The sequence below is a fragment of the Chrysemys picta genome, chromosome 2, assembly GCF_011386835.1.
Source record: "Chrysemys picta bellii isolate R12L10 chromosome 2, ASM1138683v2, whole genome shotgun sequence".
Classification (NCBI taxonomy): Eukaryota; Metazoa; Chordata; order Testudines; family Emydidae; genus Chrysemys; species Chrysemys picta.
The window spans coordinates 153,701,479-153,718,767 of NC_088792.1; the positions used below are offsets into that span (position 1 = coordinate 153,701,479).

At 44.3% G+C, this 17,289-nt stretch overlaps 1 protein-coding gene across 4 annotated transcripts in view; it reads left to right on the plus strand.

The window, feature by feature from the left end:
• Window positions 1-17,289, plus strand: part of SLC23A2 (solute carrier family 23 member 2) — a 129,781-nt gene continuing 112,492 nt past the window's right edge. Inside the window, exons 1-3 of one of the 4 annotated variants that reach the window (XM_065584453.1) lie at window positions 13,269-13,408; window positions 15,535-15,695; window positions 17,058-17,124. The gene's annotated coding sequence lies outside the window, so the exon portion shown is untranslated. Of the gene's footprint in view, window positions 5,247-8,586; window positions 9,467-13,255; window positions 13,409-15,534; window positions 15,696-17,057; window positions 17,125-17,289 lie in introns of those variants that run through there. The other 3 variants (XM_065584452.1, XM_065584451.1, XM_065584450.1) reach the window with 3 other exon arrangements.

The window sequence follows — 17,289 nt, forward strand, 5'->3', positions numbered from 1 at the left end:
GACCTTTGCTAGCCCTTCCGCCTCCCTGAACAGCCTTGTGGTAGGTGCTGTGGTGCTCCCCAGAGTGGCTACCTTATCCTCTTATCTGACAGCTTCCCTGCTGAGCGTCTACTCCAGCATCACTGGTGGCAGGTGCTAATGTGAATGGAAACTCTACGCCAGCTGCAGAAGTTCCCAGCAGCTGTTACAGGGATATAAACCCTCAGCAGTATTTGAACACACGCTGGTTTTGCAGCAACATCGGAACATCACACCAGTTCCCCAAGAGGGATTTTGGACCAGCTGGAGGGATGTAAGCCTGGTCCCATGGAAATCAGTAGCAAAAGTGAGAAAGATTTCACTTTAAATAGGTACATAACTCGGCCCCTTTTGTGCGAGGCTCTCAAAGTGCTTGAGCAATAGATTTCACTCAATCTGTTACTCTCTGTGATGGGGCGGCTGGCCCATGGGTAGGCGCGCCCAGGCTAAACCAGCCCTGATGAGCCCCACCTGAGAGGAATCAGGTGATTCCCCATATGTAAGGCAGCAGGATGTTGCCAGGAAAGGGATGGTTGAAACAATATGTGAGAGGGGGGAGGAAGCTTGGTAGGAAGCTGGGGCTGCTCAAGTGAAAGAAACCTGGGAAGTGTAGATGGGTTGAAGAAGGAGCTGCAGAGAGTAGGACTGGCTCCTGCAGAAACCATACAATGTGATCTAGCTCTGGGAACACCCTCAAGGACAGAGAGACACTGAGCTGAGTTGGGGGCTGGCATGTACCTGAGGATTGAATAAATTGGATGTCTGAGTTTCCCTTTGGATTGTGTGGTAGTGGTTTAAGGTGCCCAATGAAAGAGAAAACAGCGGCGAGGCCCTGCAGCGATACCTTGGTGATGGGGGGCACTCAGTAAGTGGGTGCTGTTCTAGACTGTCAAAGGTCAGATTGAAAAGTGAGTGCTGAGCTCATTTGAAAAACCAGCCCTTAACATATGGCTGGATGGGCTGAGGCTCCAGGGCTTTTGGTTGATGGCAGAGGTCTTGGCTGTCCGATAGATTTGTAACTGCCTTTAATTTTTGTACTAAATACTATAGTTTAGCTTGTGTGAAACCTCCATAGAATTGAAAGAGAAATAATATTGTGACTCACCTGGAGCACTTTGACTGCCCTAGAAATATAAATTATTCTATAGCAGGGCTTTATTTTCACAATCCTAGTACAATCTACAGCATCTTTCTGGCATCTAGCATGAAAGAAGGCTTAGATTAGCCCCTGCGGTGGAGTTCTGCTTTTGTTCCTGTCGACTGCAATTAGCCAAATTCAGCTATATTTGCCATTGAGAGGCTTAGCGCTGTACTGCTATTTTTATAGCCATAGTTGAGCTTAGCATAAATAAGGACAGAAAAACCTGCAGGATACACAAGGATGATTTGGCACAACAATCCTGTCCTTTCTGATTAGATTTCAATTTATGCTTCACAGCTCCGGCACTGCTGTCGTCTTCCTAAATGGTCACTCAGAGGGCAGCAAACTAATAACATCTACTGAGCTTTTTTTAAAAAAAAAAAAATAGCGAGACAGAATAATACAAAGGAGGGCAAGATATTGCTTTTTTTTATGTTCCCATGCTGACTTATTGTATTTTCTAGTTTCAATTGATGCCAGCCCCATCAGTCACCAGGAAAAGATGTAAAGATGCCTGTGTGCAAATATTAGTGACATTCAAACCTGAGCCATTCTCCTAAATGGGAATCTTGCTCCTTGGCGGTAATATCACAGGTTGGACAGAACCAGTCCGGGGAACCAGAATTATTGAGCTGAATGTAGGAGTCACTGGGTGAAATTCTAGGTGTAAGGTCAGGCTCTATCATCAGAGTGGGCCCTCCTGGGTTTAGGCTCTGATTCTGCCAAGCTTTTAACCACATGCTTAACCTCTGTCCCTATTCTGCAAAGCACTTAACTTTAGGCACATGTTTAAGTTCTAAAGAAAGTCACAGGCATGTTTAAATGCTTTGCTGCACCAGGCCCGCTCTTTAAAATCTGTTCTGTGATAGCTACGTGAAAGGGAAATGTATCTTCCCAAGCAGTTAGTGATTTTTTTTAAGTAATATTGAGTTTAAATAATAATAGCCCCATCAACTCACTGTTCTATCCTAGAATTTTTTAAAGGGTCTTAATGATCTTATTAGCAACACATGCAAGCTTTAAAAAACATTTTTCTGATGACCGTATTTTTTGCTTTGTTGGTTATTGATGATGCAGTAAGGAATCTGTCTCAAAAGTGAGACCTCTCTAGAAGATGAATATTTTATTTGCATTCCCATTGTGCCAACAGTCCCCAACTTAGACTGGGACTCCTCTGTGCTAGGTGCTGTACAGATACATGAGACAATCTCTGCCCCGAAGAGCTTATAGTCTAAATAGACAAGACAAACGGTAGAAGGGGAAACAGAGACACAGACTCCTATTCCATAGACCCCACAAACTACCAAAGGGAATGTTGTCTTAGTGGTAAAACTAGGGGACTAGAAGTCCTGATCTTGATTTATTTTTTTCCCCTCTGTGACTTGATCAAGGTCACTCAGCAAGTCCATGGCAGATCCAAGAATAGACCCCAGGCCTAGACATAATCCACTGGCCTAACAGCCAGACCACATGACTTCTCATGCAGAGGGTATATAGGTTTAATGATGAACTCTTCATCTGCCTTAGATTTCTTTGTCTTTCAACAGAAGGACATCAGAGTTGAGATCTTAAGAGTTATTGATAACCCTAAGCCAGATTCAGCTCATTCTGGATTTACTCCAGTGTGATTCCTTTCGCTGAAGAAACTCAACAGATTGCAGTTACCAGTGTAAATGAGAGCAAAACTATCCCCTTTCACTTTGTTCTCCCCCCCCACCCGCAACTTTTGGTCAAAATAGGTCAGTTCCCTATAGATTTTGTTAGAATATCTTTGATTCACTTTAATAATAACTGGATGCCTCTAAAAATCCAGGTATAAGACAAGCAATTTAAGGCTGAAATTTTTTTTTTGTGAAGACTGCACTTGAGAGTGGAATTGTCTCTGATATTTTTCCTATTACAATAGTGAAATCCAAATATAGCAATCTAAGAGAGAGTGAAACTGTTTAGATGGGAGTAGAATCCAAGTCTGAGACTGTCAAAGTCCCAGTTGTTGTTCCACTTGAAAAACATGATTTCACTATGGGTCTGAGGCTGATGAGTACTCAGATCCCAGTTCTGCATAGCACTTAAGTACATGCTCAACTTTGACTTCAAGTAGGACTTAAGCCCATGCTTAAAGTTAATATTGACCCAGACTACCCACTTTCAGGTTGAGAGCTCCCATGTTCATAATAGAAGGCACTAGGAAAAGGTTCCTTCTTTCCATGCATTAGAAAGAAATGGAAAAATTACTTCAAAATGAATGTATCCTCTTCTATACAGTATGTTAGGGCTTGACCCTTTGTCCAGTGAAATCCAGGAAAGCTCTTCCATTGACATTAATGGGAGCAGGAGCAGGGCTTTAAAGAGCAATCCTTTACTTCTGTAGACTGCAGCCTCCGTTGGAGTTATGGCAGGGCCCCATGGAAAGAACCCCAAGAACTGCAGAAAGGGTCCCCAGTATGGGCCCATTCCCTGTTCAGCTAGCTACATCCCAAATGCTGATTGCAGCACTGAAATACAGGAGACGATACGTCAGCCTCAAGAAAATCAGCTACTCATCCAAAGAATGAGCTGTCTCATCTAATTAGTTACTGTAAATGTCCTCTACTGCTGTTATTTTCCCCCCTTACTGACCATACTTGGATCTGTATTGCTTTGGCAGTGCATTCTGAGCAGCCTTATCATAAAAAGGCCAAAAATCTACTGAGGGAATTTGGGAGCTGATTCCGTTTTCAATAATACCATTGAATGCGTCTGAGTATGGTCCCCATTTGCAGGATACGTAGTGTATGCAAAGATGAAGCAACATCCCCCTGAGCCCCCAACTCTACCATGGCAAGAGCAAGGGGGACTAGTAGTCAGAAATCCTGATTTGCTTCTTTTACCTTCTGTGTCTGCCACTATGTAACCTTGAGCGCTTGTCATTTAACAAAAACCTTTGTTTTCCTTTCTGTAAAATGGTAATAGCAATACTTGGCTTATCTATCTAAGCTTGCTACCTGAGGCCTCATTAATTAATGTTTAAATTTTTTTTTATGTGATCTTTGAAAAGTAGTAGCATTTTAAACTTTATTGACTTGAAATTAGACAAAGGTTTCTAACCATCAGAGGAGTGAAGTTCTGGAACAGCCTTCCAAGGGGAGTAGTGGGGACAAAAGACATATCTGGCTTCAAGACTAAGCTTGAAAAGTTTATGGAGGGGATGGTATAATGGGATAGCCTAATTTTGGCAATTAATTGGTCTTTGACTTTTAGCGGTAAATATGCCCAATGGCTTGTGATGGGATGTTAGATGATGTGGGATCTGAGTTACTACAGAGAATTCTTTCCTGGGTGTCTGGCTGGTGACTCTTGCCCACATGCTCAGGGTTTAGCTGATCGCCATATTTGGGGTCAGGAAAGAATTTTCCTCCAGGGCAGATTTGCAGAGGCCCTGGGGTTTTTTAGTCTTCCTCTGCAGCATGGGACATTTGCTGGAAGATTCTCTGCATCTTGAAATCTTTAAACCATGATTTGAGGACTTCAATGGTTCAGACACAGGTTTGACACAGGAGTGGGTGGGTGAGATTCTGTGGCCTGCGTTGTGCAGAAAGTCAGACTAGATGTCATAATGGTCCCTTCTGACCTTAAAGTCTATGATTCTATTCCTCAACACCCCTGAAAAAAAGAGTCCTATTATCCCCATGTTAAAGATGAGGAAAACTGAGGGTTTAGTCCTGATTTACCAAAAAAGGAGTACATCATTACACCACATACACATCTTAAAATGTTTGAGAACTATCAAGCATTGGTACAGCTGCCCTGCTGTAAGCTCGCTAGTGTAGACACAGCCTAACACTTGCCCCAAAAGGGGTAACAATATATTTACTATGTCCTCTGGTACCTAGGGAATTTGAAAGATGCTGCTACCTGTTTTCCACTAGGTGGTGGTATATAGCATTCTTTAGCTACAAATCAATTCACCTATGGCCTTGTCCGTCTCTTTAATCTGGTAATTCCTATGTTCCTGGATCACACCTCAGGTCCATCTCCTCCAGTATTGGGTCTCCACCAGCAGTCCGTGCAAGAAGCTTCAGAAGAATAAGCAAAAAGCCCACTGATGGTAAGTTATCAAGTAACCTCAGTGCAGGACTGGTTTTAAATTTCTACTTTCTTTACCCTATCTACTATTAATATAGAATGAGGAGTACTTGTGGCACCTTAGAGACTAACAAATTTATTTTAGTCTCTAAGGTGCCACAAGTACTCCTCATTCTTTTTGCTGATACAGACTAACACGGCTACCACTCTGAAACCTATTAATATAGATGTTCTCATTATCCATATACATATTGTAGCAGGGTGGTTACCCCGCTCCTGCCTGAGGGGTTTAAAACAGCCCTGGCAGAGGGCTGGGGCAAAGGGAAAAGCTACTGGGCTGATTGGGGAAGTAGCCACAGCTGGGACGCCCCAATCAGGCCACAGCTGGCCTGTATAAAAAGGCTGGGAGCCAGGAGCTCAGCAGTCTCTCTCTGAGTGCAGAGAGAGAAGGGCCTGGTTGTAGCAAGCTAGGGATAGTGTACCTGCGTGGAGCAGGGCTGGGGAGCTCCAGCCTGGATGGCCCCAGGCTGCGGCCTTGCGGAAGGCCAAAGGGTACTGAGGGTTGCAGAGAGCAGCCCAGGGCTAGGCTAAAGCAGCAGGTCCAAACCCTTCTTGCCAGTATGAGTGGCCTATACTGCAGTCTGCCCCAGGGAGCGGGGGCTAGTTGGTGACTGGCAGTGGCCTAATGCTGAGGCAAGGTGGGGATAGTGGGTGGGGGTTCCCCAGGGAGGGGAGACCTAGCATATGGGTGCTGCCAGGGGGCAGCACCCAGATCAAAGGGCACTGGGGTCCTGGGAGGGACATGGGAGCTGAGAATGAGAGAACGAGTCGGATCACCGGCCTGCAGAGGGTGCTCCAGAGGCTGGCGAGCTAATTCCCTGGACGACCAGCAGGAGGCGCCGCAGGGGTGAGTCCGGACCCTCTACACATATCTAATCCTTTAAAACCTGCTGAACTCTTGGCCACAGTAATATTTTGTGGATGTGAGTTCCAGAGATTAATTATTTAGTGCAAGTTGGGTTTTTAACCTTATTCTGACAACATATCACTCAAGATGGTGAGTTGAGCCTGAGCTACAAAATTGGGATCCAGAACAAACTTCTTCAAAGACTTTTGGAACTGAGATTTTTGGTTTGAACCTCTATAGGATCTAGACTTATCTACACTTTGAGAGTGTCCAGAGCTGGTATTTTGCTTTCAGCCTATATCTAATTTTAAAGGAACAGAAAATTGTAGACTCTCCACCCAATTCAGTGTTTACCAGAGATTATTACCAAAATAAGTATGACACATACATGCTGAACAGGTTGGCTTCCAAGCAGACGCTTGGGAATACAATCTGGCCTTGGACAATGCATCCAGTCTCTTCTCACTTATCCAGGACTTTGTGACTTCCAAGCAGATTTCATGGTTGTCACATAAATGACACAATTGGTCATGCAGATTTTTTTTAAATGGACACCGAATACCAGAATTGCAATGCCATATCAAACCTGATGTCACTATTCTGATGCTTCACAGTAAGGTTCGAGAAACCCCACCTTAGAGAATAACCTGCTTGTGGGGGATTCTTCCTGACGTCCTTCATGCCCTGAAGTAATTGGGTGTCTTCTAATAGTGTCATTAGGGTTAGGATTATTTCATTCTATTTTTTTTCCCATGTGGAGAAACAGGTTTGTCCCAGAACGAGGTGATGCTTGAGTTTAAACTGGAAATGCTGCATAAACAATGGAGATGACTGCCAAAAATATCTCTGCCTTTAAATTTATGCCGGTAAGATACTTGCTGCATCACAAGGAAACCCTGACCTTACATAGCAGCGTCCTTACCAAGTGGCATGGAGAAACAAACAAAGTAATAGACTGACTTGCCTGGGAATGTACTATGAAATATTAAGTTCAGAATATCATGGCAATATTGCACTCCTTGGTTCCAGAGATGGGCAAAACCAGGCTGACTAAGGCCTTGTGCATACTCTAGCCACCACATTAAAGAACCTGTTCAGGCTGGGTGTGGGTGCAGGGATCTGACCACACAGAGTTCACTGCAACGTCGGGGTTGTCAATCAAAATTTAATGCGTGGCCTCAAAGAGTCAAAGGTGTTAACATGGCCCTGTAAGTCTATCATTAAACCCAGTTCAGGGTTTGGTATACAGAGACCACAGCCTGCTTGCTGCCCTGTCAGACACGATTAACAACTTTTTAACCTTCTATTACAGATAGAGACCGAGTAGAACAAAACAGGTTAAAGCATTTGACTTGTAAAATATTAAGTAAGGTTTTTCATTTGAACCATATCCCACTTTCCCTTTAGCCGCAAAGTTTTTTATAAGGAAAAATCCCCTTGTTTGCCAGTCTTTTAGATGGGAAGAGCTGTGCTTTTTGTGGAAAAAAGAAATTAGTTGAGATGGGCTGGAGCTGCCCTTCTAAAAAACAGAGTCGGACTTTAACAAGAAGACAAAGAATAGCATAGATAGAAAGTTTTCAGAGTAGCAGCCCTGTTAGTCTGTATCCCCAAAAAGAACAGGAGTACTTGTGGCACCTTAGAGACTATCAAATTTATTTGAGCATAAGCTTTCGTGGGCTACATCCCACTTCTGCATCCGAAGAAGTGGGATGTAGCCCACGAAAGCTTATGCTCAAATAAATTTGATAGTCTCTAAGGTGCCACAAGTACTCCTGTTCTTTTTATAGATAGAAAGTGCAGCTTCTGTCTCTGGCATGGACTCTCTTGCAACCTCTCTGCTGGGAAAACCACAGACACAGCATATGGTCTTATCAGCCACTCTGCGACCTGGAAAACTTTGGGCTTTCATGACATGGCTTTGAGCTGCCTTTTTCTGGTCACAGGCTTACAGCAGTATTGCAAAATGTACAGTTTTGGCCAGGCAGACTCTTACTTTAGTCCGTTCATTTTTTGTCCTATGCTTCTCTTGTTTACCAGCCATAATTTTAACACAGTCCTTGACTTATATTAGTAGGCCTTCTTGTTTGGACTAATTCAGCTTTTTGATTCCTTTTGCGCCTTTCCCCCATCAACATTCATTGTTAGCTATTGTGACACTTCATAAACTTACCCACTTTTCCACAATTGGGCTTACAAATGGTGTAAATGTGTAGGCCCAATTATTACAACCAGGCCCTACACGTTTAGGATCCAGTGATTCAGTTTAGGATTAAACAAAGACTGTGAATGGCTAGCCAAAACTATAAAAGCAGTTTCTCCTCCCTAGGTGTTCACACCTCAACTGCTAGAAGAGGGCCTCATCCTCCCTGATTGAACTAACCTTGTTATCTCTCAACTGATTCTTGCCTGCATATTTATACTTGCCTCTAGAAATTTCCACCACATACGTCTGAAGTGGGTATTCACCCACGAAAGCTTATGCTCCAATACTTCTGTTAGTCTATAAGGTGCCACAGGACTCTTTGTCACTTTTTACAGGTACAGACTAACATGGCTACCCCTCTGATTCTGGCAAAAATTGACTAAAAATATATATGAATTGCTCAAATGCATTTTCTGATCATTCCTAGCTCTGTCTATGGTATTTATACTGCATATGAGAAGCATTCTGAGTGGTTAGAACAAAGAGGTGGGAATCAGGGTGCTGGGATTCAGTTCCTTCCTGTGGAAGGTCCAACATCCATGCTTGTGGTGTAATTTTCCAGGCTGGATGTCTCATACAGCCTGGTATCCTGTGCTGGTCAGGGTGGGACTCCAGGCACAAGAGCTTTTCTCATATTACTGCAATATTCCCACACGGTTCCCACCAAAACCATGATGTTACAACATGTAGTGTCCTACCCATCATTATAACTATATTAAAGGAATCTTGTTACAAACTTGTCCCTGAACTTGGTCTGGGGTAGTAACCAGGCAGAAACCACACCAGGGTATAACAACTTGATTAGGACATGTAGTGGAACAGGGGGGAGGGATAGCTCAGTGGTTTGAGCGTGCTAAACCCCAGGGTTATGAGTTCAATCCTTGAGGGGGGCCACTTAGGGATCTGGGGCAAAAATCAGTACTTGGTCCTGCTAGCAAAGGCAGGGGGCTGGACCCGATGACTTTTTGGGGGTCCCTTCCAGTTCTATGAGATAGATAGATATTAATCAATTGCAGTGTAGACAAGGCCTAAAGCTCAGCATCCTCTCTTCATTCAGGTGCTATGGGGAAGAGTTACAAGCAAGCTTACATCCTTGGGTAAGGTCTAAGGACCTAGGCCCAGATCTTCAAAGGTATGTAAGTTGCTAACTTCCACTGAAATGACAGTTAAGAGTCTCTGGGCCTATTTGACCCAAATAGCATGCTGATGAATGTATTGGACATGCACAAAGAGAAATAGATTAGATGTGTGTGCATGAAGAAAATTGCAAAGGGGTGTAATGTCCCTCAATATCAAATGTTTGCATGCTGACTACTTGCTATAATTGTACCTATAGCCTGTAGATGTGCTGCTATGATTGGGGGACACAGAGGAGATCTATAACTCTTCCCAGCTGTTTATGGTCTGGTGATTGAGTTTGGCAAAAATTGACTACACTTACATGAATTGTTCACTGTCCTTTGCTATAGTTTTATAACATGGACTTCTATTTTCCAATAATCATAGCATATTAGTTTGCATGTATATTACACAGCAGTGAGAGAGGGAAATTGGGGCCATCAAAGCTCCACTTCCTGTCATAGTGCCGGAGGGTCTTTAATATTCAGACAGGAACTCAGTTTTCAAGGTCTTATCTAAAAAAATTGCAACACAGTAAACCAACTATAAGGCAGCTAATCTATCTAGGAAGAACAAAGATGAGTCTGGTGGGATTTAAACATATAGTTCCAGGGAGTCTAGCTATGTCCATCTAATGCTTAGAGCACTAAACATCCACTCTAGCCCCTTGCTTCTGGGGCTATCCTCCTAATCCCTGGCTTTCCTTATTTGCTAAATATAAACCTGACCTACAAATTCAATAGGACCCTTTGGATCCAATTCTGCCACCTTCCTCCATAAGTGAGGATGGCAAAACTACATGCTTTATTCATAAATCCAAATTCTTTATCCTTCCCACCCTAAATTCAAATAATAAAGGAAATAATAAAGCTTTCTTTGCCAGCAATTTCCAAGCACAAGAAGCCAATATGGGAAATTTGAAAATCTGCATCAATAAGTACATGCAATCAATCTTTCCGTTAGAAGCAACTGCCACCTGCAAAACTGCCTCACTCTCAATCAATCAATCTTGCATTTCTAAAATGCCTCTTATACCATGGCTCCACACTAATCTACTGTAACAAGCGAACGCCTTCAGCCTTTTAAAAGCTGCATTTCTAAAGAAGTAACATAGGCTTGAGTTAAAGCTGGGCATTCTATGACATGAAGGGTCACATTCTACAGCAGGGCACATAAGCAGTGTGTGGACACACACATGCATAGATACATCATGACTTATCCTTACTATACAGTGTCTCCATCTGGTACAACTGAAAGCCATTTATGGGCTTAACAAAGGGAGTGACCTAGTGAATGTGGAACTAAATGATGCACTAGCCCTCAAGAGGCCTTGTCAGAGCAAAGATTTTAAAATCAGCTCTTTATGTGGGGCAGTAGGAGTTAGACCTGGTAAACAGCTCAGTGTATGACCTCTGTACCAACTGTAAGGGTCAAGGCAGAGGGCTGCAAGATCAACACAGAATTGCAGGTCTGGGTGCAGTGATGTAATGGATTCAGAGTTAGTTCCTCTGGCCTAAGGAGCATAGAGTCTTTCCTAGTGACTTGGATTCTTGTAATAGCAACAAGACACCTGAATCAAATAAGCAAGGGAGAAGCTTCAAGAGAGAGCTCAGAATCAGTTAGGACAGGGTTGAAGATCACTAGAGACAGTAGATCACCCACCGTAAATTTATCAGATTGCACTTCATCGCAATTTGATTGCAGGAGGACAAGCTACTGACTTCCCACAATACAGAAAGGACAGTGGAATAAGCCAGGGTTTCAAAAACTAGCTGCATCTCAGCATGTTGAGCTGAGTACTATATACTTTAAAGGACAAAAAGTAAATCATTACTGTAATCTACAGCATCAAACCTAATCAGAAAGATATAATAATTAGGACACTTAAATATAATCAACCTAGATGTGGCAATCGGCAAAGCACGGTAGGGCTGACAAAGTGCAGTGCCTACTATCGACAACCCAAGGGTTTGAAAATGACAACTGAGGCCCCCCAAAAAATATGAGATTAACTTGTGGAGCTGCAGCTTTAACATAAACATCAACTACCATGTGACTTGCAATAAATTACAGGTATTGACAGCTGAGAGTTGTGTGTCCTGCTACCATGTGCGTCTCTGATCCAGCAACCACTTAACATGTGAGTGGTGCCAGCAACATAGGGCTCAAAGAACATATATTCTCTCAATATCCCTTTAAGATAGGTAATATTTTGCAGGTCGGGAAACTAAGGCATAGACAAATTAAGCATCATTGGCAGAGCTGGGGACAGAACCCAGGATTCTGACTCCTTGTTTTCTGCTTTAACAAGATAGCTTCTCCTTGTCTATTGTATTGCAACTAATTACTGCTATCTACATAAGATATTTATAGAGTGCCAGTTACAACAGTATCGAGGTTCCAGTTTTTCTTTTAAAACTTATGTTCAAAGACTAGAAATACAAAATGTATTTGTATTACAGCAATACAGTAGCTGCAGGCCCCACCTGAAATCAGAGCCCTATTGTGCTAGGCACCAGACATATGTACAACAAGAGCTAGTTCCTGTTCTGAAGATCTTATAATGGACAAGTCAGACAAACGGTGGGAGGAGAAACAGAAGCTCAGAGAAGTTTGGATTTAAATGTTGCTGATGTTTTGAGTAAATACTTTGCCCAGGTTTTTTAAAATAGTATTTATGTACTTGTCAGTGCAGAATGCTCAGAAGGTGGGGTATTTTTCAGCACTTAGGAAAGCTATCGTACAATGACTGGAGGCTGAAATGCCAAGGGTGAAAAGGGTTGATTATGTTCCACAGGAGGGTAGAAACCATGAGTCTCAACTCTACCAGTGACAGGGAGACAGAAGGAATCTAAATAGAGATATCATAGGTGGAGGAAAAGCAAACGGTCTGAGTTCCTTGTACAGTTTACAACCATGCAAACAAACCCTGCGAAACCTGTTATAAAAATGACAAGACAAAACATTCCCTAAGGGGTGTGGATAGGTGTGCCCCACAAAATGGCTCAAAAGGTGCGAGTATCACCCTTACTCACACTCCTTTTGGGATGTTATCTTCCAAAATGTCCCTAAAAGGTGCGTACATGCATCATGCAATGTCCCCTACAGTGTGTATGTGAACTTCCCACAAAACATCCCTTTGTTTATTGCACACAGAGAAATGTTTCATCAAACACCCTGGCCAGGGGCTTGCACCTTTCTCCCAGCACTCAGACCTCTGCACAGGGGATGTGACTGATGCAACAAAACCAGGGCAGTGACAGTCCAAGCTATAATGCACCCAGGGCAGGAGCTGGCTGGGGAAGCAGGGGTGGGAGCAGGGGAAGACTGAGAGGTGGAAGGGACAGAAGGAGTGGGGGGAAACAGACTGGGGAGCAGAAGAGGAATGAGGGGGAAGGATAGCAGGGGAGGGAGGGAGGGAGGAGGAATGGGGCAGAGAGGGAAGGGGAGCAGGGGTTAGGGATGGAGAAGAGTAGGTGGGAGCAGTGTCCAGTGGAGCAGCAGAAGGGACAAAGGTGGAGAGAGGCAGAATGGGGGGGGAGGAGGCGGGGGGGACAGAGGGGGACGGAAGAGCCCTTTGGGGGGAGCAGACGGGGAAGCAGACTGGGGGGAAGGGGGTCATGGGCTGGGAAGGGAGGGGGAGCAATGGGAGGCACGGGGAGGATTGGGGTGAAGGGGGGCGGCGCACGCATGGGACCAGGGGAAATGGGAGGCGAAAGAGGGGGCAGCAGAGCGACAACCCCCGCTCCGCGGAGGGCCCAGGACATGGGGGGGGGGGGTGAACGTGGTCGCCATCTTGCGGGGGGCGGAGCCGCGCGTGGGGCCGCCCCTCCCCTCCCGCGTGCCCGGGCCGACCCCGCCGCTGCTGTTGCTGCCTCCGCAGTCGCCGCCGCCGAGAGCGCGGAGCCGGAGCCCCCCAGCGCCATTTCCAGCCACCCCGGGGCTGCCATGGCAGGTGAGAGGAAGCGAGCCGGGCCACCCCCCCGCCTTATCCTCCAGTAGCGGCCCCCCCGTCTGTCCCCCCACAGGCATTGCCTGCCTCGCCCCCCCCCCTTGCGGGTGTATCCCCAGCCCCCGGGGGGTAACCCCCCAGCACCCAGCCCTGCCTCTAACCACCCTCCCCTGCGACCCCCATCATCCCCATCCCTTCCCTGCGGCTGGTTAGTCAGCTCGCATCTTCTGCCTGCCTGGCACTGCCCCCCCCACCGCCTGGCACTGCCCCCCACACCCCTCCCCGCTGCCTGGCACTGCCCCGCCCCGCTTAGCAATGCCCTCCCGGCTGCCTGGCACTGCCCCCCTCCCCTGCTAACGTCCTGCTCCATCTTGTGTGATATTGACCCACCTTCCTCCTTCCCTATCCCCCGCTTTGTATTAATCCTCTGCCTGGGGATAATCCCCCCCCCCACACACCACTTCCATAGCCAATGATCCCTATTCCCCTTCCACTCCCCATTGCCACCCTCTCCCTGCTTTCAGCATCACCCCCCTGCTCCTTGCTGTGTGTGTCTGGGGGGTGACCCGCTCCTCAGGTCTGGTATAAACTCCCCCGCACCACCACCTCTTCCTGGTGCTCAGTGTCATCTCTCTTCCATGCTCCTGCTAGGTGATCACTCCTCCATGTTCTGTCTGGGAGCCGGGGTCCCCATTTGGCATGTTTAGCTGCAGCTTCCCTTCCCTAGCCGGTACCAGTAGGGCAGAGCGAGCTAATTGCATCAGGAATAGCATGGCCTGGGCTGTCATGCTGTCTGTCTGTGCGGGTATGGCAGTAGGTACATGGGAAGAGGATCCCTTTATCTTGCAAAAGGAAATAAATTAAAAAAAAAAGGCCGAAAAGGTTTTTTTTTTTAATGTGGCGTGTTTGTTTTTTTCTCTTCCACTTCTATCCTCATCTTTATTTGCAACCAAGTGGGTGGCGGGGATAAGCTTGTAAACCAGTGAAGTATTCAGGTTAATTCTCACATGGCTCTGAAGGGGTGGGCTGTTTTTTTTCCCCCCTTGTCTGATCCCTCTCTCGTGATATGCTTGTGGGTTTATTTGGAACAGATAAAAGGATACATTTGTTCTGTGACTTTTACCTGTGAGCCCCATGTTCCTCACATTCCCTCCTATGCGTGTTTTGTGTACGCATTTTCTTTATCTTAAAATATTTTTATTGGAAATGAGTGACACAGATAAAATCAAATTCCACCATCAAAGTTTGGTCCTAGCTTGCAGTTACATTTCACTTTCTAAAAGGTAAGTCAGGGGTAGGCAACCTATGGTACGCGTGCTGAAGGCAGCATGTGAGCTGATTTTCAGTGGCACTCACACTGCCCAGGTCCTGGACACCGGTCCGGGAGGTTCTGCATTTTAATTTAATTTTAAATGAAGCTTCTTAAACATTTTAAAAACCTTATTTACTTTACATACAATAGTTTAGTTATATATTATAGACTTATAGAAAGAAACCTTCTAAAAGCGTTAAAATGTATTACTGGCACGTGAAACCTTAAATTAGAGTGAATAAATGAAGGCTCGGCACATCACCTGAAAGGTTGCCGACCCCTGAGGTAAGTAGAGCAGTTAATGCCCAGCATTGTGTATGCAAGTAGCATAGCTTTCTATGCGTATGTGATTATTTTTTCTCTAAAAGATAAAATACAGAGACAGAGAAAGGAGGATTCACTTTTATTCCCATCCTTTCATTTTGAAACAACCATTGTTGTAGCCTAGTCAGAGAAGATAAACTCTTAACACAGCCTTGGATCTGCTTTTGAGGGTGGTTCTTTAGGCACCAGAAGTTAGCAGCCTGAAGGGGAATCACAAACCTTGCAAGTAGGTTCTGGCAGAAAGGGGAAGTCCCTAGATTAGTGTAAAACAAGGTCATGAATGATCTGATGCATTTCTTCCCTTTTCACTTTTGCCACACGTGGTCTTAACATGAGTTAGCAAGTTGAGATGAACCTGAGGCTCCCTCCTGAAGTTTGCATCAGCCTGCTAATGTGTGGGGAGGGAAAAAACTACAAACTGCCCTGTGTTCATTAGTCTTTTACCATGTGTTAACTAATGTGTGATAATAGAACATCTTTTTTTTCCCCCTAGTGAGTTTTCGTGGGAGTTACAAGAGTATTGTCTAAGCTCTAGGGGAAAGGCACAGGGTTTGTGACTACCATTCTCTCCAGCAGTGACTTGGGCAGCTGCTTGCTGCCTTTTTTTGCAATAAAGAACCATGTCCTCATCTTGCATTTACTTTTGATCCAAAGGTGAGTTTGGGAGGCAAAAAGGAAATATACCAAGCGCGATAGCAACCCCTACAGTTTTCTAGGTAGTAGTAGGACATGGTGAAGGAGCAGCAAGAAAAGAGTCCTTTCTGAGACGGGGGTGCGAGGATATAGATATTTTTAAAATATGCCTTGTTGAGTGTTTTTCTTATCGTCTGTCTTAATAGCATTAGCACTGAAATACTCCTGCTTTGAAGTTAACACACAATTGAATTCACAGGGAAGAATAAAGGTCAGAGCTTTGCTATTAGTGTTGTTTGGATGGAGACATTTTTCTGCGTGTGTAGCTTAGTAAGGGGAGCAGCAGTTAAATTTTTTTCCCTAACAGAAAATGCTAAAAATGTGGGGGACCCCACCTCCCCCGCGTGCGATCAAAAGATTGGGTAGAAAAGAACAATAGCTAGAGATGCTGCCGATTGTAGGGTTTCAATTTGTTAATGTTTTGTTTTCCATGTCAAAGGGTTATAATTAGAACAAGTCAGCTTGTCACTTTCTCTCCTTGGCTTTGCCTACATGGGAAAGTTTTGGTTCTCTCTCTCTCCCCCCCCCCCCCCCCCCAATCTAAACCAGTAATTGACACAGTCGTAGAAACCTCCATGTGAAGGCTCTTACTCTGGTATAAGAATAGCTTTCTTTGGTTTAGTTTGTCACTTGGGTTTAAATTAAACTGGTAAAACTTTTTTTTTTTTAATAGTATGGATTCTTTGACAAATAGTGGATAACCTGCCATAATGATCTAATTTGAGACAGTATTAACTTTTTTTAGGCCTTATCTGCTCAGGGGAAATTGACTTGAATTACTGTTCCAGAATAGCTCCCTATGTGGACATCCTGTTTTAGAATAAAAGTCACTATTATTCTGGACTTTTATTCCAGAAGTGTCTACACAAGGAGATATTATGGAATAGTTTATTCTGCAGTAGCTATTCTGGTCAATTTCCCTCATGTAGACAAGATTCTTATTACTCTTTTCTGTAGCCAAGGCCTTAGAGATATTATGACTGGGGAGCCATTTTTTAAGGATCATTTTTTTTTTTCAAACACATTTTTCTCATGCATTTCATTTTCAAGCTTGAGGCGCTATGGAGAAGAATGTTCAAGACATTCTTAGGTATTCTAGGGCCTGCCATGTAAATTACATTGAGGGTATAGCACAAACCAGAATGCGATCTGACTGAGAGATGTGTTGGAACTGATTGGGGAAATTTGGGTAGTTAGCCTGAAGAATTTCCCTGTTTTATGTCCATACATATCTGAAACAGTTACTACTATCAGGTACTCACCTAACTATAGTTACTATGAAACACTATGTCAGTAATTAAAATATGTTTTATTTTTGCTTAGAATCTGCAGGAAGAGGAGACTGACAGTCGGGTTATGTAAGGGGATGTGCATCATGCTGTAGTGGAAGGTAGGAATAAATTAAATAATTGAAAACAAAATCTGTTTACTGTGCTCTGTTGCATTAAAATGTTTTGCTTGTAAGCTTTCACTTATCCCTTTCTCCTCTAACCTGTAATACTGCTGTTATTATTGTGGAGCATGTTTCCATTAGAAACCGTATTTTCTCGTGATT